Below are 21,252 nucleotides of genomic sequence, written 5' to 3'. Positions count from 1 at the left end.
TATCTTTTTTTTCAAAATCTTTTTCAAAAATCAAATCTTTTTCAAAATTTTTAGTTATTTTCGAAAATTAAAAAAATCTTTTTCAAAAATCTTTTTCTTATTTTTATACCAAATTTTCGAAAATAACATAATCAATTAATGTTTTGATTCAAAAATTTGAAGTTTGTTACTTGCTTGTTAAGAAAGATTCAAACTTTAAGTTCTAGAATCATATCTTGTGATTTCTTATGAATCAAGTCATTAATTGAGATTTTAAAAAAATCAAATCTTTTTCAAAACTAATTTCAATCATATCTTCTCAAAAATATCTTCTTATCTTATCTTTTTCAAAAATATCTTTTCAAAATATCTTTTCTAACTTCCTAACTCCTTATCTTTTCAAAATTTGTTTCAACTAACTAACTAACTTTTTGTTTGTTTCTTAACTTTTTCAAAACCACCTAACTAACTCTCTCTCTCTCATTTTTCGAAAATATCTTCCCCCTTTTTCAAAATTTCTTTTTAATTTATTAATTAATTTAAATTTTAAATCTTAATTTTCAAAAAATACTAACAATTTTTAAAAACCAATTTTCAAAAATCACTAACTCCTTTTCAAAAATAATTTTCGAAAATTCCCTCCTTCTCTCTCATCCTATTCCATTTATTCATTCATTAACTAACATCTCTTCCTCACATCATCACCAAATTCGAACCCCCTCCTCTATCTGTGTTCGAATTTCTTCTTCTTTTCTACTAACAATAAGGAACCTCTTTACTGTGACATAGAGGATTCCTCTTCTTTTCTTTTTCTCTCCTCTTTCTTATGAGCAGGGACAGAGAAAAAGGCATTCTTGTTAAAGCTGATCCAGAACCTGAAAGGACTCTGAAGAGAAAATTAAGAGAAGCTAAATTACAACAATCCAGAGACAACTTAATTGAAAATTTCGAACAAGTAAAGGAGATGGCAGCCGAACCCAACAACAATGCAAGGAAGATGCTTGGTGACTTTACTGCACCTAATTCCAATTTACATGGAAGAAGCATCTCCATTCCTGCCATTGGAGCAAACAATTTTGAGCTGAAACCTCAATTAGTTTCTCTGATGCAGCAGAACTGCAAGTTTCATGGACTTCCATCTGAAGATCCTTTTCAGTTCTTAACTGAATTCTTGCAGATATGTGATACTGTTAAGACTAATGGAGTAGATCCTGAAGTCTACAGGCTCATGCTTTTCCCTTTTGCTGTAAGAGACAGAGCTAGATTATGGTTGGATTCTCAACCCAAAGACAGCCTGAACTCTTGGGATAAGCTGGTCATGGCTTTCTTAGCCAAGTACTTTCCTCCTCAAAAGCTGAGCAAGCTTAGAGCTGATGTTCAAACCTTCAGACAGAAAGAAGGTGAATCCCTCTATGAAGCTTGAGAAAGATACAAACAGTTGACCAAAAAGTGTCCTTCTGACATGCTTTCAGAATGGACCATCCTGGATATATTCTATGATGGTTTATCTGAGCTATCAAAGATGTCACTGGACACTTCTGCAGGTGGATCCATTCACCTAAAAAAAACGCCTGCAGAAGCTCAAGAACTCATTGACATGGTTGCTAATAACCAGTTCATGTACACTTCTGAAAGGAATCCTGTGAGTAATGGGACGCCTATGAAGAAGGGAGTTCTTGAAGTTGATACTCTGAATGCCATATTGGCTCAGAATAAAATATTGACTCAGCAAGTCAATATGATCTCTCAGAGTCTGCATGGAATGCAAGCTGCATCCAACAGTACTCAAGAGGCTTCTTATGAAGAAGAAGCTTATGATCCTGAGAACCTTGCAATAGCAGAGGTGAATTATTTAGGTGAACCTTATGGAAACACCTATAACTCAACATGGAGAAATCATCCAAATTTCTCATGGAAGGATCAAAAGCCCCAACAAGGCTTTAATAATGGTGGAAGAAACAGGTTTAGCAATAGCAAGCCTTTCCCATCATCAACTCAGCAACAGACAGAGAACTCTGAACAAAATGCTTCTAATTTAGCAAATCTAGTCTCTGATCTATCTAAGGCCACTGTAAGTTTCATGAATGAAACAAGGTCTTCCATTAGAAATCTGGAAGCACAAGTGGGCCAGCTGAGTAAAAGGATCACTGAAATCCCTCCTAGTACTCTCCCAAGCAATACAGAAGAGAATCCAAAAGGAGAGTGCAAGGCCATTGACATAAGCGCCATGGCCGAACCTGTGAGGAGAGGAGAGGACGTGAATCCCAAGGAGGAAGACCTCCTGGGACGTCCAGTGATCAATAAGGAGCTTCCCTCTGAGGAACCAAAGGACTCTGAGGCTCATCTAGAGACCATAGAGATTCCATTGAACCTCCTTATGCCCTTCATGAGCTCTGATGAGTATTCCTCTTCTGAAGAGAATGAGGATGTCACTGAAGAGCAAACTGCCAAGTTTCTTGGTGCAATCCTGAAGCTGAATGCCAAATTGTTTGGCAGTGATACTTGGGAAGTTGAACCTCCCTTGTTCATCAATGAACTAAGTGATCTGGATCAACTGACATTGCCTCAGAAGAGACAGGATCCTGGAAAGTTCATAATCCCTTGTACCATAGGCACCATGATCTTTAAGGCTCTGTGTGACCTTGGTTCAGGGATAAACCTCATGCCCCTCTTTGTAATAGAGAAACTGGGAATCTATGGGGTGCAAGCTGCTAAAATCTCACTAGAGATGGCAGACAGCTCAAGAAGACAAGCTTATGGACAAGTAGAAGATGTATTAGTAAAGGTTGAGGGCCTTTACATACCTACTGATTTCATAGTCCTGGATACTGGAAAGGAAGAGGATGAATATATCATCCTAGGAAGACCTTTCCTGGCCACAGCAAGAGCTGTGATTGATGTTGACAGAGGTGAAATATTCCTTCAATGGAATAAGAACTCCCTTGTATTCAAAACTCAAGGATCTCCCTCTGCAACCATGGAGAGGAAGCTTGAAAAGCTTCTCTCAAAGCAGAGTCAACCAGAGCCCCCACAGTCAAACTCTAAGTTTGGTGTTGGGAGGCCACAACCAAAATCTAAGTTTGGTGTTGAACTCCCATATCCAAACTCTAAGTTTGGTGTTGGAAAGTCTCAACAAAGCTCTGCACATCTGTGAGGCTCCATGAGAGCCCACTGTCAAGCTATTGACATTAAAGAAGCGCTTGTTGGGAGGCAACCCAATGTTTATCTAACTCTTATTTTTATTGTTTTTCATGTTTTCTTAGGTTAATGATCATATGGAGTCACAAAATAAATATAAAATTTGGAAACGGAATCAAAAACAGCAGAAGAAAAATCACACCCTGGAGGAGCATCTGTCTGGCGTTCAAACGCCAGAACAGAATATAGTTCTGGCGCTGAACGCCCAGAATGGGAGTATCCTGGCGCTGAACGCCCAGAACAAGCATGGTTCTGGCGTTCAACGCCAGAAATGGCAGCAAAGGGGCGTTAAACGCCCAAAATGGGCACCAACCTGGTGCTGAACGCCCAGAGTTGTGTGCAAGGGCGTTTTGCATGCCTAAATTGGTGCAGGGATGTAAATGCCTTGACACCTCAAGATCTGTGGACCTCACAGGATCACCTCAGGATCTGTGGACCCCACAGGATCCCCACCTACCTCCACTCACTCTCTTCTCTCTTCTCAATCATCCTCTATTCCCAATAAACATTCTTCCCTATTAACTCTTTACCACTCACATCCAAACACCCACTTTCCTTCAAAAATTCAACATCTCTCTCCCACCCAATCCCACCCATATGGCCGAATACACACTCCCATCCATCTCCTCCATATCTTCTTCTTATTCTTCTATTCTTTCTTCTTTTGCTCGAGGGCGAGCAACATTCTAAGTTTGGTGTGGTGAAAAGCATAGCTTTTTTGTTTTTTTTCCATAACCATTGATGGCACCTAAGGCCAGAGAAACCTCTAAGAAAGAGGAAAGGGAAGACAAAAGCTTCCATCAAGAGTCTATAGCTCAGTGGTAGAACATTTGACTGCAAATCAAGAGATCCCTGAGATACCTCAGGGGATACATTTTCTTCCACACAATTATTGGAAGCAACTAAGGGTGGAACATCAAGAGCACTCCATCATCCTTCATGAAATCAGAGAAGATCTAAAAGTACTGAAGGAGGAGCAGCAAAGACAAGGAAGAGACATAGAAGAGCTCAAGGACATCACTAAGGTGGACTCATTCCTTGTTCTTACTTTCTCTGTTTTTTGTTTTCTATGTTATGTGCTTATCTGTGTTTGTGTCTTCATTACATGATCATTAGTAGTAGTAACTTTGTCTTAAAGTTATAAATGTCCTATGAATCCATCACCTCTCTTAAATGAAAAATGTTTTAATTCAAAAGAACAAGAAGTACATGAGTTTCGAATTTATCCTTGAACTTAGCTTAATTATATTGATGTGGTGATAATGCTTCTTGTTTTCTGAATGTATGCTTGAACAGTGCATATGTCTTTTGAAGTTGTTGTTTAAGAATGTTAAATATGTTGGCTCTTGAAAGAATGATGACTAGGAGACATGTTATTTGATAATCTGAAAAATCATAAAAATGATTCTTGAAGCAAGAAAAAGCAGCAAAGAACAAAGCTTGCAGAAAAAAAAAGAGGGGCGAAAAAAATAGAAAAAAAAAATAGAAAGAAAAAGAAAAAGCAAGCAGAAAAAGCCAATAACCCTTAAAACCAAAAGGCAAGAGCAAATAAAAATGATCCCAAGGCTTTGAGCATCAGTGGATAGGAGGGCCTAAAGGAATAAAATCCTGGTCTAAGCGGCTAAACCAAGCTGTCCCTAACCATGTGCTTGTGGCGTGTAGGTGTCAAGTGAAAACTTGAGACTGAGCGGTTAAAGTCAAGGTCCAAAGCAAAAAAAGAGTGTGCTTAAGAACCCTGGACACCTCTAATTGGGGACTTTAGCAAAGCTGAGTCACAATCTGAAAAGGTTCACCCAATTATGTGTCTGTGGCATTTATGTATCCGGTGGTAATACTGGAAAACAAAGTGCTTAGGGCCACGGCCAAGACTCATAAAGAAGCTGTGTTCAAGAATCATCATACTGAACTAGGAGAGTCAATAACACTATTCGAAATCTGAAGTTCCTATAGATGCCAATCATTCTAAACTTCAATGGATAAAGTGAGATGCCGAAACTATTCAGGAGGCAAAATGCTATAAGTCCCGCTCATATGATTGAAACTATGTTTCATTGATAGTTTGGATTTTATAGTATATTCTCTTCTTTTTATCCTAATTGATTTTCAGTTGCTTGGGGACAAGCAACAATTTAAGTTTGGTGTTGTGATGAGCGGATAATTTATACGCTTTTTGGCATTGTTTTTAGTATGCTTTTAGTAGGATCTAGTTACTTTTAGGGATGTTTTCATTAGTTTTTATGTTAAATTCACATTTCTGGACTTTACTATGAGTTTGTGTGTTTTTCTGTGATTTCAGGTATTTTCTGGCTGAAATTGAGGGACTTGAGCAGAAATCAGATTCAGAGGTTGAAAAAGGACTGCTGATGCTGTTGGATTCTGACCTCCCTGCACTCAAAGTGGATTTTCTGGATCTACCGAACTCGAAATGGCGCGCTTCCAATTGCGTTGGAAAGTAGACATCCAGGGCTTTCCATCAATATATAATAGTCCATACTTTGGCCAAGAATTGATGACGTAAACTGGCGTTCAACGCCAGCTTTCTACCCAAATCTGGCGTCCAGCGCCAGAAAAGGATCCAAAACCAGAGTTGAACGCCCAAACTGGCACAAAAACTGGCGTTCAACTCCACAAATGGCCTCTGCACGTGCAACACTTAAGCTCAGCCTAAACACACACCAAGTGGGCCCCGGAAGTGGATTTATACATCAAATACTTACTCATGTAAACCCTAGTAGCTAGTTTATTATAAATAGGACCTCTTACTATTGTATTAGGCATCCTGGATTGTATTTTGATCCTGTGATCTCGTTTAGGGGGCTGGCCATCTCGGCCATGCCTGGACCTTCACTTATGTATTTTTAACGGTAGAGTTTCTACACTCCATAGATTAAGGTGTGGAGCTCTGCTGTTCCTCAAAGATTAATGCAAGTACTTCTGTTTTCTATTCAATTCTTCTTATTCCTCTTCTAAGATATCTATTCGCACCCAAGAACGTGATGAAGGTGATTATTATGTGTGACGCTCATCACCATTCTCCCCTATGAACGCGTGCCTGACAAACACTTCTGTTCTACATGAATTAAGCTAGAATGAGTATCTCTTAGATCTCCTAACCAGAATCTTCGTGGCGTAAGCTAGAATGATGGCGGCATTCAAGAGAATCCGGAAAGTCTAAACCTTGTCTGTGGTATTCCAAGTAGGATTCAATGATTGAATGACTGTGACGAGCTTCAAACTCGCGATTGTTGGGCGTTAGTGACAGACGCAAAAGGAGGGTGAATCCTATTCCAGCATGATCGAGAACCGACAGATGAATAGCCGTGCCGTGACAGGGTGCGTGAGCATATTATTCACTGAGAGGAGGGGATGTAGCCACTGACAACGGTGATGCCCTTGCATAAAGCCAGCCATGGAAAGGAGTAAGACTGATTGGATGAAGATAGCAGGAAAGCAGAGGTTCAGAGGAACGAAAAGCATCTCCATTCGCTTATCTGAAATTCCTACCAATGATTTACATAAGTATCTCTATCCCTATTTTATTATATAATATTCGAAAACACCATTATCACTTTATATCTGCCTGACTGAGATTTACAAGGTGACCATAGCTTGCTTCATACCAACAATCTCCGTGGGATTCGACCCTTACTCACGTAAGGTATTACTTGGACGACCCAGTGCACTTGCTGGTTAGTTGTATCGAAGTTGTGACAATCATGAATTAAGATCAGAGCACCAAGCTTTGGAGCCATTACCAGGATTTGTTCGAGCCTGGAGATCACAATTTCGTGCATCACTAGCCTAGACTCTATACTCACCTAGTCCCTCTAAACTACTAAAGCGAGGGAAAGTACGTTCTAAGTCTTCAAAAATCAAATCAGGTGGAACATCAGCAAAAGGTAGAACATCATCTACTACTCCTTTGCACGATCAGACATTGCCATATAACGTCTCTCTGGTACCTCATCAAGTAGCCCCACAACAGGAGTCTCGTACACAGGATTTAAGTTAAAGTTCAAGAACAAATGGAATACAGACGTTGGCTAGTCTCACAGTATATATATATAAACGGGAAACGATATTCACCCTAGACTCAGAAGACTATCTAGAGCAGAATCCTCTTTGCAGAACCATCATCAACGAGCTACTGTAAGGTACTCTTACTTCCATCTGAAGGGGGAAGAGAGAGAGAAGGGGTAAGAACTGGGGAGTTCTTAGTAGGGTCGGGGTTATTAGTTAAGTTCATTAATTCCGTGTTGTTTAGCAGATAAATAGCAGAATACCGAGAAGCAGTAGACAGAAGAAATAGATAAATAGAGAAAATAGAAAGCAAAACACAAATAAAAGAATACAAGAAAAAAAAATCCAGACACAGAGAATAGAATGAAAACAAAGAAAGCATACATTCAAACAACAATCATAACAGAGGAAATGCGCAACCAAGTATGATGCATGTCTGTCCTATGCAAGCCATGAGCTCACGTGTCGGTTTACACCCTGCAGCCCGACATTACCTAGGAACTAGTCCTAGATATGTCTTATTTTCTATAGGTGAACTTCGGCCTACAGAAATAGCACTCCCGTAAGTGAACTTCGGCTTACAGGAATAGTCTAAACACAACACAACAGCTTTCTGTAGGTGAACTTCGGCCTACAGAAATAACACCTCTGTAAGTGAACTTCGGATTACAGAAATGGTGCCCCTGTAAGTGAACTTCGGCTTACAGGTATCACAACTCTCTGTAGGTGAACTTCGGCCTACAGGAATAACAACTTACTGTATGTGAACCTGGGCCTACAGGACCTCTAAGGCCAATAGAAAAGCATCAGATCAACATGTAATAGAATATCATGCCACAAGGCTTAACTGTTTACTTTTATACTCTTCTCCTCTATTCTCTTTGTTATATTACTCTTTTCTCATTATCATCATTCAATATCATTCTCATTATTCATCATCACTTTCACATTCTTATGCAGTACTTCTTTCTTTCTCTATTCAATCATACTATACAAACTTTACATCTTTCACTTTCACAATATCTTGGCTCAAACCATTTCTCTTTATCATATTACTCTTTTCACTTTGTCTTTTTACTCTACTTTGATTACCCTTTTTTTCTGTATCTCTTTACTTTTCTCTGGTTACTCTATTCTCTGTGTTTCTTTACTCTGCTCTGATTTCTCTGCTTAACGTATGCATTTAAAGCTTATGTAAATTTCGGTATGAATATTATGCTTGTCCCAAGTATAGGTTCATTAAGTCTATACTGAAACAGTTTAACTTTTCATATAATACCTAACCCTAGTCGCAACTCAAGGACTAACTATGTTGCCCTAGTTCGTTCACTAATTTCTGTCTGTTTTTTTGTCATTAAAACTTTACAGAATTTTCTTTGGTTTTTATCTTTTCTTTAACTTTTTATCTTTTCTTTATCTTTGCCTCACTATCATGTTATTACCACTCCCTAAGTGTTTTATGAAGGTAATTATGAGATTCTGCACTTAAAGTTGTCTTTCTAAAGCTTTTACAGAAAACTGCCTTTTTCGCATTATTTTATTATTTTTATTAAAATATTATTTTTAATTAAATATTATTATTTAATATTTTATTATTTTTTTATTATTTTATTAATATATTTTCGAAAATTACCCCACTTTAACTTTCAACCTTTAGAATTCACTTTTTATCCTGGTAACTTTTAATATTTCTACTTTAACCACCCTAACTTTCAGAAATTACCAAAGAACCCCTCAAACACCAAAATAATTACAGCCTTGCCCTTTTTAAGATCTAAAAGGTGTTCTTCATTGTTCTTCACCACACTCAAAGTGTTCTTCGTGTTCTTCATAAATTCTTCAGATTCTTTCTCTATTTTTACCCGTTTTTCAGTCTTTTCAGCAACCGATTTTTATCAAAATTCAAAATAAATTCCCAGCCACTAAAACCCCATCTTTTCTACATGATTTTAACACAAATTGAACCCTAATTTAGGGCCTAGGGTTTTGTTTTCCAGCTGCTCCAAGAACCTGAACTTTAAAGCTTGAATTTCATCAAATTTCATCAAAATTTCACCAAATTTTCACCAAGAATCAATCATATATGCAACCAATTTTTAGCACAGCCAAGTCATACAACATTCACACAACTCAAACACAAATAATCAAGATTAATTTCGTGACACCCTACCTGGTTTTGCTGCTCCTAATTCGGTTAAACTTCTAGGTGGTCCTTAAGCACTTTTTCCTCCTAAATCACATCAAGAACAACTTTAAATCCAAAAACTCTCAACTGACCAAATCTCACTCAGTATGTTAGGAAGAGATATCTCACCTTAGACTTGCTGGAAATTCACGTTTCTTGGCCCTCAAGTCAAGTTAAGCATGATTCCTAAGGAAGAACATCAAGAAAACACATGTTTTGCATGGTTTTCCTTGAAAACCGAATTGAAATGGGAGGGAGACAGCCATCTCACCTTATTTCCATCCTTGATAAGTTACATGGTTATGTAGAGGAAGAAGAGAGGATCATTTTGGTGAAATCAGAGTTTTGATTTGAGTTTTGGTTCAGAAGAAATCAAGCTTTGAAGATAAAGTGTTCATGAAGTTTTCTCTCTTTTCTCTCCTTTTAATTTCGGCCAAAGGGAGTAAATGACCAGCCTTGGAGTGTCTTGGGGGTGTAAGGTGAGTTGTGATTGGTTGGCTTGGAGGTGGATTAAAATAATATTAAAATATCTCTAGTGTACAACTACTAAAACTATGTGTATCGGAACACTCGTAAAAACATCTCTAAAACTTATTTTCTGAGCTACTAGCATAAATGACACTAGTAACATATTTATCATGAGAATAAAACATGAATAATGAGGCCTTAGCATTGCTAAAGTCATCAGAGAGTGCTGGTGCTAAGCTGCACCAGTAAACTGTGAACCCGGTTAAACCGATTTTCTGTTTTTAACTAAAACTGACCAGGTAACCTTATAATATCATTCAAAAAGCTTCTAATACTAATATAATGATAATATTATCCTATTATCTCTCTTCTCTCATGAATCAAGTCCGGTTCGTCAAGCTGAGACTATTTACGAAAGACAGAATCAAAACTCCTAACCGATACGGTTCAAAAACTAGGCTCTTCGTGACTGCGTTGTCGAGCTTGTCTGGGAAAAGGTTCTAACTTAAAGATAACATAATGATAATGAGGATTGAGATACTTGATGATATATCAAAGGTTTTCCCCTTACTGATCTTCCAGAGAAATTTGTACTTTCAGAAAAGATCTCACGTACTCGAAAATCGGGATTGTTACAAGAGATGCAAGAGTGAAAGAAGCATGTAAGTACAAAGCATGAGAAGAATAAACTCAAGCATCGTTACAACAATGATAAGCACATGCAAGAAAGGTGGAAGTCATAGGAAAACCTTTCGCTCAACTAACTCCAAGACAATGAAGTCTAGAAATTGAAGAATGTGGGGTTAGAGAGCATTGGACCACTCATTCTTGCATGGCACTACAAGCATAGCAAACCACAAATAATGAGCATTTTATGATGAAAAATAATGGAAATGATGCTCAGTGCTCGTGTAGCAGAAGTGTTGTGAAAAAGAGGTACTAAGTTGAAAAAAAAAGGACAACAATGAGCAAAGATGTCATTGGCTCTTTTTCACAAACACTTGGTGTGAAAAGTGTTAATAACAAGAAAGTTTGATGAGTCTAAGGGGAATATGCCCAAAAATAGAATGCCAATCATCAAAGCAACACCCATATACAAGCCAAGAAATGGCAAAATAATCCACCAACTCAAAATATAAAATGAAATCAACACCCATGCAAGAATATAAGAAGAAGGAAAAGAAACAAAAATGAATTATAAACAACAAAATCAAGACACAACTAAGAAGAAAGAGGGTAAATTAATTAAATGCAATAACAAAGGAAAATTTTAAAATGCAAACGAGAAAGAAGAGAAATGAGACCTTGAAAGGAGGAAGAAAGTGAGGTTGAGTGTAAGTGAGAAAAGGAGAAGAGAAAGGAGAAGAAGAGAGGAGAGAGAGAATGTGGGACCACCGGAGGTGGTGGTCACCGGTGGTTGAGGTAGCCGGTGGTTGTGGACAGAGAAGAGGTGGTAAGGAGAAGAAAGAAGAAAGAAAGAAGGAGCAGAGGAAGGAGGTAAGAAAAGAAAAGAAGCAGGGTGCGCTGCACTATAGCTGCGTTGGCAATGTGATGCGTACGCCTCATCCACGCATACGCATGGAAGGTGGAAAAAGAAGAGTGATGTGTGAGCATCGTCCACACCTATACATGGAGAGCAGAAATAGAAGGGGACGCGTACGCGTCAGGTACATATATGTGCGGGGCCAAGTCATGCTTTTCGCACAAAGGCTGCACAGGACCCGCGCAACTCTTTGGTTTCTGTACCAGGGAGCTGCTAAAGTAAATACGATGCGTACGCCTCAGCGATGCAAACGCGTGGATGGCAAAAAGAGCGACTGATGCATGAGCGTCATCCACACCTACGCGTGGAGAGCAATTGTGCTCCGTGCATGAAATTCGCACAGTACCAGCGCAACTCTCTGGTTTTTGTACCAGGAGTTCCAACATCGGCATATGACGCGTACGCGTCGTCCACGCTTACGTGTGTAACGCCCCTTTTTTTTTTCAAAATCATGAGGGAAGACAATTACAGCACTATCTTGGAATTCATTCAAGCTAGATACTTCAAAAACACTTAGAATTTCATGCAATACTCAAAATCAAGCATTTTTCTTCAAAATTGCCAATTCAACCAAACTAAGATCAATGAAATCCTCATGAAGACTCTAACAAACTCAACAAAATCAAACAAAATCAAGCACACTTAAACAAACTCACAAAAATCAAACAAAGACTCTAAAACTACATGCAAGAAACTATGTACAAGGAGGATCATACCATGGTGGGGTGTCTCCCACCTAGCACTTTTCTTTAACGTCCTTAAGTTGGACCGTCATGAGCTTGCGATCACCTCTTTGGAACATCCTCAAGGATATCCATCTTATCCTTTTTGTTGGCTTTGGTAAGAGTGTCCTTCATGGGAAGATGCTTCCACGTGTCAATTAAACCATGATTGGGTGCCTTGTTTCCATGAGAATGTGGAAGTTGTGGGTCCTTTCCATTTTCGTTGCTAAGTCCTCTTATACCCAAGTCTCTATTGACACTTATCTCATCGTCACTCCCAAAGTGTTCTTCAATTACATCATCATCAATAATGTCAAAACCAAAAATTGAATGAACCTCTAGAGGTTGCCTCATTATTTCCTCCAATTTAAACTTCACCACTTTTCCTTTGGCCTCAAATGAATAATCCCCAGAAAATGCATCTAGTTTAAACCAGGATCTCTTCAAGAATGGCCTCCCAAGTAAGATGGAGAATGGTCTATCCGAATCAATGGGAGGTGTCTCTAGGATATGGAAATCCACCGGAAAAATTAAGTTCTGAATTCTCACCAATACATTCTCAGCAATACCCACAACCAAAATTACACTCTTGTTCGCAAGCACAAACCTAGCCCCGGATCGCCTCAACGGTGCAAGATTCAACTTCTCATAAATCGAGAGTGGCATAATGCTCACACACGACCCTAGGTCGCACATGCAATCCTTAAGTTGAATCTTACCAATCATACAAGATACCAAGCAAAGACTGGGATCACTATATTTTTTAGGAAAATCATCCATCACAGAAGAAACAGAATTACCTAATAGATTCATCCCTACTCCACCAATCTTCTCCTTGTGAGTACACACATCTTTAAGGAATTTAGCATATTTTGGGACTTGATGTATGGCATCAAAGAGTGAAATAGTTACCTCCATATTCTTGAAGATTTGTACTATGTTGAGATCAAGATCCTCATGCTTCTTGGCCTTCTTGGCTATCGTAGGGAAAGGTATAGGAATTTGTTCCTCTAAGTTGTTGTTCCTCTTCGGTTCCTTGACCCTCAATTGTTCTTCTTCTTCCTTCGCAACTTCTTCCTCCTTTTCATCTTCCTCTATCTCCATCGTTTCACCAACTTCTACATTAAGAACATCCTCCGCTAACTTGATAGGCTTGGGCTCAACTTCCTCAAGCGTTGTACCACTCCTCAAGGTAATTGCATTGATGTTATCCCTTGGATTTGGGATAGGTTGGGGAGGAAGGCTAGATGAGGTAAAGGCTTGGTTGGTGTTGGTATTGTTGGTAGTAGGTAGGGCCAACCTTGAGAGAATCTCGGCTTTGGAGGAAATTTGAGCACTCATAGTGCCGACTTGTACATTTAGATTCCTAGTGTTCTCTTTATTTTTCTCTATCATAGCCCTAAGTCTCTCTTGTTCTTCGTAGAGTGCACGGTGAGAGTCATCACCTTGGTTTGTGGGAGAAGAAAAATGTTGATTGGTTTGTTGTCTTTGGTGAGGCATTTGGTATCTATGGTTGTTGGCTTGGTTTTGTTGTGAGTGTTGGTATGGTTGATTATGGTGATTTTGGTTGGCTTGGTAGGTATTGTGATATTGGGAAGAAGGTTGGTTGTTGTTGTGGTAATGAGAAGATGAGTTGCCTTGGTTCCATCTTTGATTGTGGTTGTTTCCTTGAGCATTGTCCCTCCACCCTTGATTAGAGCTATTACCATGGGAGTAATTGCTTTGACCTTGAGATTGATAGGTGATGAGCAGATATTTTATACGCTTTTTTACATCATTTTCATATAGTTTTTAGTAGTTTTTATTTAATTTTTATTAAGTTTTTATAGGTTTTAGTGTTAAATTCACATTTTTGGATTTTACTATGAGTTTGTGTGTTTTTGGACAATTTCAAGTATTTTCTGGCTGAAATTGAGGAGCTGGAGCAGAAGTTTGATTCAGAGACAAAGAAAGCACTGCAAATGCTGTCTAGATCTGACCTGCCTGCATTCGGAAGAGCTTTTTTGGAGTTACAGAAGTCCAAATAGAGTGCTCTCAATAGCTATGGAAAGCTGACTTCTAGAGCTTTCCAGCAATATATAATTCTTCATACTTTGCTTCGGATTAGAAGGCCCAAAACTGGCATTCAACACCAGCTTCCTGCCCCCTTCCAGGCGTCCAGCGCCCAAAGAGTAGAGCCCAGCATTGAAAGGCCCAAAGAGGACCCCCAAGGAACGCCCAAGATACCTCATAGCACGTGGATCACATCAAAGCTCAGCCCAAACACTCATCAAGTGGGCCCCAGAAGTGTATTTTAGCACTAAATACTATTTTAGTATTTAAAGTGTATTTTACATGATTTTCAAACATCATCATACACCATACACGTTTTTACTATTGTTTTCACATCAGTATGAGTTTCTAAACCTCCTAGGTTGAAGGAAGGAGCCCTGCTGAGTCCTATGAACTAATAAAAATATTACTGTTTCTCTTCGATCTGTATTTGATTAATTCTAAGATGTGCATTCGTTCTTCATCACTATGAATGCATTGAACTAGCATAAGATTATCACATTCTACATGGGTTCAGAGTGCGTCTTTCATCGAATAATGATGAACCACCAACTTGAATACACGTCTCTCAGATGGCTAATCCACGACTTTGTTGGGGACTTCTCGAGACATCAGTTCAGCCGATTTATGGGGAGATCAGGGTCTCTGTGGTAGAGGCTAGAACCTAAGGCGCAGCATCCTCCGATCTAGAAGATTCGATCTTGTCTGTGGCATTTTGAGTAGGATCATCAAGGAGAATGAACAGCAGATGCTTCACCTTCAATCAGAATGGATCCGCACTAAACCTGGGGTTCAGATCTGGAGGAGTATTAGCAGCTGCTCAAACCAGTGTCAATCGCATACAGCCTACCATTGAAGAAATCACTCACAAGCAAGAAGACCAGTAATACCAGAGTTAATTTAGAAAGACAAAGCAACTCTATCCTCAACCCTATTCCTATTATTGATTCCATTCCATTTTATGAAGTATTTTCTACCCCTTTTGCTTTATTCCTTTTACTCTATCAAACAGTCAAACCAATAACCTCTTGATTTCACCTGACTAAGACCTGCAAGATAACCATAGCTTGCTTCAAACCACAATCCTCATGGGATCGACCCTGACTTGCTCAGGTATTACTTGGACGACTTAGTGCACTTGCTGGTACATGCTTGTACGGAAGTGTGGCTTTTGGGTACACGCACCATGTTTTTGGGGCCGTTGCCGGGGATTGTTAAGTTTGGACAAACTGCCGGATTGTTTTGCTCCTTAGATCAGGTAACTTTAGTTTACATTATTTTAATTGAGTCTTTAATTTTTATTTTCTTCTTCTTAATTTTCAAAAATTTTAAAAATATTTTTCAAAAATATTTTTCTTTTCTTTCTTTAATTTTTGTTCTTAGTGTTGAGTCTTCAATGTTCTTGTTTCCTGTTTTTTAATTCCAAAAATTTTAAAACTTCTTCCTACTCTTTTTTAACCTATTTGTCTTTTCTCTGTTTGAGAGTCTTTGAGAGTGTTCTTATTGAGTCTTTAATTTTATTTTCTTCTTCAAAATTTTCGAAAACCATAAAAACTTTTTCAAAAATATTTTTATTTTTCTTGTTTAATCTTTGTTCTTAGTTTAAGTCTTTTGGTCTTGTTCTTGTGAAATTTTCGTCCCTTTTTAAGCTTTTCTTTCAAAAAAAATTTCAAAAATAATTTTTCTTTGTTTAATCTTGTGTCAAGTCTTTAATTTTGGTGTTTTCTTGTTTTTTTCTAGCAATTTTCAAAATCTTATTTTAGTTTTCTAAAAATTTTAAGTTTGGTGTTCTTTTTATGTTCTTGTATTCTTTGAGTCTTTAAATTTTGTTCTTTGTGTTTTTGTGAGTCTTCAAGGTGTTCTTTAGTCTTGCATGTGTTTTGATTTTAAAATTTTTAAGTTTGATGTCCCTTGGTGTTTCCCTCCAAATTTTCAAAAATAAAGGGGTGTTAGATCGAAAAATTTTAAGTCTTGTGTCTTTTGTGTGTTTTTCTTTTTCATCAGAAAATTCAAAAAATCAAAAAAATATCTTTTCTAACTAATTTCTAACCATAATTTTCGAATTTTTTTCATTAAAATTCAGATTTCAATTTTAAAATTTTATCTTATCATATCTTAGTTATCAAGTTTTCAAAAATCAAAATTTTCAAAATTTAAAAATCATATCTTTTTCAAAAATCTTATCATTTTCATATCTTTTTCAAAAATTCAAAAATCTCATCTTTCTTTTTCAAATTTTAAATTTTTAAAAATTAAATCTTTTTCAAAATCAATTTACTAATCTTATCTTTTTGTTTCTTATCTTATCTTTTCTAACTTCTAATGTTTAAATCATAGATTTTTCAAATTTTTTTTTAAAATCTTATCTTATCTTTTTTTTTTTAAATTTCAATTTCAAATCTTTTTCTTATCTTATCTTCTAATTTATCTTAATTAAAATCTTTTCTTATCTTATCTTTTATTTTCATTTTTTATTTTTATCTTTTCTTAATTAATATCTTATCTTCTCTCTCTTTTTTTTTCAAAACCTCCTAACTAACTCTTCTCTTCCTTAATTTTCGAAAATATCTCTCTTCTTCTCTCTCATCTTTTTCAAGACCACCTAACTAACTCTCTCTTCTCAAATTTTTGAAAACTACTTCTTATCATCTCTCTCTTATTTTTCAAAACCTCCTAACTAACTCTTCTCTTCCTTAATTTTCGAAAATAATATCTTCTTCTATCTCTCTTCTTTTTCAAAACCACCTAACTAACTCTCATCTCTTTCAATTTTTGATAATTCCTCTCTCTCCTCTCTCTTCTATTTTCAAAAATTTAACATTTAAATTTTAAATTCTTTTTAAAACTAATAACTTAATTTTCGAAAATTAATTAGTTAACTAAATAAAAATAAATAAAAATATTTCAATTCTTATTTACTTTTTCTATTTATACTGCTCTTCTTCTCACATCTCTATTACTTAAAACTCTCATATCCCTATTTCCACTCTTGGTCTGCGTTAACTTCTTTATCTCCTTTTCTTTTTTCTTCACATCTCACTTGGAGCTTCTTGCTAATTGGCACAGAAAGCTCTCTTGTGATTTCCTTTGTTTTATTTATTCTTATCTACTATCTCCAAGTAGTTTTTTCTCTACTTATTTTATTTATTTTTATTTTTTATCTTCTTCTTTCTTCTCCACTTCTGACTTTAAAGAGGAGCTTCTTGCCTATTGGTGTGGTCTCTTCTTTTTTTTCTTCTTGATTATGACCAGAAACAGGGATAAAGAACCCCCTCTTGACTCCTGATCCTGAATCTGAGAAGACTCTAAGGAGGCATTTACAACAAGCTAAAATACAACACTTCGGAAGAGACCTTTTAGAAAGATTTGAACAAGAAAAGGAGGATATGGCCGAACCACAAAAGGAGCCTAGAAAGGTCCTTGGTGACTTCACCATGCCTACCTCTGACTTTTATGGTAGAAGAATTGTTGTTCCCATTGGAGCTAACAATTTCGAGCTTAAGCCTTAGTTAGTCTCTCTTCTGCAGCAGAACTACAAATTCCATGGACTTCCACTGGAAGATCCACATCAGTTCTTAGCAGAATTCTTATAGATCTGTGATATTGTAAGGACTAATGGAGTTAATCCTGAAGTCTATAAGTTGATGCTTTTCCCCTTTGCTTTAAGAGACAAAGCTAAGTTCTGGTTGGATGCCCAACCTAGAGAGAGTCTTAACTCTTGGGAAAAGCTAGTTAATGCTTTTCTGGCTAAGTTCTTTCCTCCTCAGAGGATGAGTAAAATTAGAGTGGAAGTTCAGACCTTCAGACAAAGAGAAGGTGAATCCCTCTTTGAAGCTTGGGAAAGATACAAGCAACTGATCAGGAGATGTCCTCTAGACATGCTCTCAGAATGGTCCCTCATAACCGTGTTCTATGATGGCTTGTCTGAGATATCCAAGATTTCCTTAGATAGCTCTGTTGGTGGATCTCTCCACTTGAAGAAAACGCCTGCAGAAGCTAGAGAACCCATTGAGATGGTTGTAAACAACCAATTCATGTACACCTCTGAGAGAAATCCTATAAACCATGGAATCAGTCAGAAGAAAGGAATTCATGAATTTGAGACTCTGAATGCCATTTTGGCTCAGAATAAGATCCTAACCCAACAGGTCAACATGATCTCTCAACATCTCACTGGGATGTAAACTGCAGCTGGCAGTAATCAGGAAGCTTCTCTGTTAGAAGAAGAAGCTTATGATCCTGATCAACCCACCATGGAGGAGGTGAATTACATGGGAGAAGCCTATGGAAACACTTACAACTCTTCATGAAGGAATCATCCTAACCTCTCATGGAAGGATCAACAGAAACCTCAACAAGGTTTCAATCAAGGTGGTAGGAACCAGAATAGGTTCAACAACAGACCACCATTCCCATCTTCTCAAGGGAATATAGAGACTTCTAAGCAGAGCCTTTCTGACTTAGCCACTCTAGTCTCCAGCCTCACTAAGACCACTCATAGTTTCATTAATGAAACAAGGTCCTCCATTAGAAATTTGGAGGTACAAGTTGGACAACTGAGCAAAAGGATCCCTAAGACCCCTCCAGACACTCTTCCCAGTAATACTGAGGTTAATCCTAGAGAAGAGTGCAAGGCCATAACTATGGAGGTTGAGGCCAAATTGGAGGAGGATGGGAAGGCATTGAACGCCAGTGAAGAAGCCTTCACTGGGTGTTCAACGCCCATAGCCCAGGGAAGCTGGCATTGAACGCCAGCAAGGACATCCCTGTTGGGCGTTCAACACCCAGAATGCTAGAGGGACTGGCATTTAACGCCAGTCAGGGTGGACAGCAAGGGCATTCAACGCCCAATAAGCTGACAGAGCTGGCGTTGAACGCCAGCCCAAGCACACCCTTTGAGTGCCTGAATCCCACTCAAGAACCCTCTAGTCCAGAACCAAAGGAAACCATAAAGACTATAGAGGCTCCTGTGAATGCAATTCTGCAATGCATAAGTTTTGATGACCACTCATCCTCAAGTGAGGATGAAGACACTAGGGAAGAGCAAGTTTCTTGTTTCTTAGGAGCTCTAATGAAGCTAAATACCAAGCTATTTGGTACAAAGCCTCTGGAGGAAGAACCTCCACTGCTTACCAAAGAACTCTATGCTTTGGTTCAGTAAGAGCTACCTCAGAAGCTTCCAGACCCTGTACGCTTTCTGATTCTTTATACCGTAGGCACTATGCCCTTCGAAAAGGCTCTATGTGACCTAGGGTCAAGCATCAACCTCATGCCACTCTCTGAAATGGAGAAGCTGGGAATCCTTGAACTACAAGATGCACACATCTCAATAGAAATGGCAGACAAGACCATGAAGAAGCCATATGGCTTAGTGGAGGATGTTTTAGTGAAAGTTGAAAACCACTACATCCTTGCAAACTTCATTGTCTTGGACATAGGAGAGGGTGAGAATGACTGTGTCATCTTTGGAAGACATTTCCTAGTCACAGCTAATGCTATCATTGATATAACTAAGGGAGAACTAACCCTAAAGATAGGGGAGGACCACATCTTATTCAAGATGCCTCATCCCAATTCTTTCTCTAAAAGAGAGATAACAGTGCAACACCTAGTGTGCCAACCATCTCTTTTTGTGTAGAGCTCTGCAGAGCCCCTAGACATCAATTCTAAGTTTGGTGTTGGGCAGCCCTCAATAAGCTCTAAGCACAAGGGTACTAAGAAGAAAGTACCTAAAGCCTGGAGGGACAAGAAAGTCCCAACTGAAAGCCTCTCACTTGGCATGAGAGTCGTCTTCACTAAGAATCTAGTCCTACCACATACAGTGAGCCGTGTCATATCTCTAGAGCATGTAGAGCTCATTCATGAGAGAACAAGAAGAAAATTTAGAGTCAGGGGAGAAAATTTGAGCCCATGCTCACCTCCGTAAGGAGCTGAAGGTCAAGCTAGTGACTTTAAAAGAACGCTTGTCGGGAGGCAACCCAACTTTACTCAACTTTATTTATTTTCATTTTGTTTTTCTTTCAGTTTTAGAGTCATGATCATATGTATCAGCCAAGAGACAAAATTCACAGCAGTGAAAACAGAACACTCCAGAAAGAGTGTTAAAGTTGAATGCCAATGAGGAAGCCCTCCTGGGCATTCAACGTCCCAAGAGGGGAGCATTGCTGGCGTTGAACGCCAGCCAGGGAGCAGCCCCTGGGCATTCAAATGCCAATGCAGAGAAGCAGGGAATCTGGAAGTCCCTAGCCTCTTAGGACCAAGAGGTCCTATAGAAGCTCCACCTACCCCATCTTCTTCCCCATTGAACATATTTTCTCAAGCAGGAGTAAAACTCTTAAGTTTGGTGTTGCAAAAGCTTTGCTTTGTGACTTCTACCACTCTTAAGTATAGAAGAAGAGGATGGAGCAAACTAGAGAGCATGCACATAAACTTGTGCAGCCGGGTCAACAAAGACAAAAGAGTGACATAGAAGAGATCAAGCATTACATTGGATCCTCAAGGAGGAGTAGTAGCCATCATCATCCGGGTGGATTCGTTCTCTTTGATAAACCATTATTTTATGGTTTGTAATGTGTTTAATTGTGTGGTTTTATCATGATCTTTACCCACTTATTCATATGATTAGCATGCATTTTAATTTCCTTCCTAAAATTAGTACATGATTGAAAACTTGCTTCCTAGAGACTTTTAATTATGTATTTTAATTCTCCTTTATTCCATTCGATGCCGTGATTTATGTGTTAAGTGTTTCAGGCTTTATAGGGCATGAATGAGTTGGAGATTGGAAAGGAAGCTTGCAAAAATGGAAGAAACACAAGAAATTAAGGAGATGACCAGCGAGAAGTGACGCGGCCGCATGACTCACGCGACTGCGCGGAAGAGAGGAAATCACAGTGACGCGGCTGCATGGCTCATGCGACCGCGCGGATTGGAATAGCACAAGTGATGCGGAGGCGTGGACGACGCGCCCGCGTGGCAAAGCAAAACGCCGCATGACGCGTCCGCATGAATGACGCGATCGTGTGACATGCACGATCTGCATAATCTGCAGAATTTGCTGGGGCGATTTTGGGCCCTGTTTTGAC

General features: G+C 38.4%; 1 non-coding gene across 1 annotated transcript; it reads right to left on the bottom strand.

The window, feature by feature from the left end:
- Window positions 1–1,339: 1,339 nt before the first annotated feature.
- Window positions 1,340–1,447, bottom strand: LOC112774189 (small nucleolar RNA R71). Its single transcript, XR_003188688.1, has one exon. It is a non-coding gene; the product is annotated as a small nucleolar RNA R71 (small nucleolar RNA).
- Window positions 1,448–21,252: the final 19,805 nt, after the last annotated feature.

This window comes from Arachis hypogaea, chromosome 18 (genome assembly GCF_003086295.3).
Source record: "Arachis hypogaea cultivar Tifrunner chromosome 18, arahy.Tifrunner.gnm2.J5K5, whole genome shotgun sequence".
NCBI classification, from domain to species: domain Eukaryota; kingdom Viridiplantae; phylum Streptophyta; class Magnoliopsida; order Fabales; family Fabaceae; genus Arachis; species Arachis hypogaea.
Note: the sequence above shows the minus strand (reverse complement) of the source record. Positions and strands in the feature narration are given on the sequence as shown.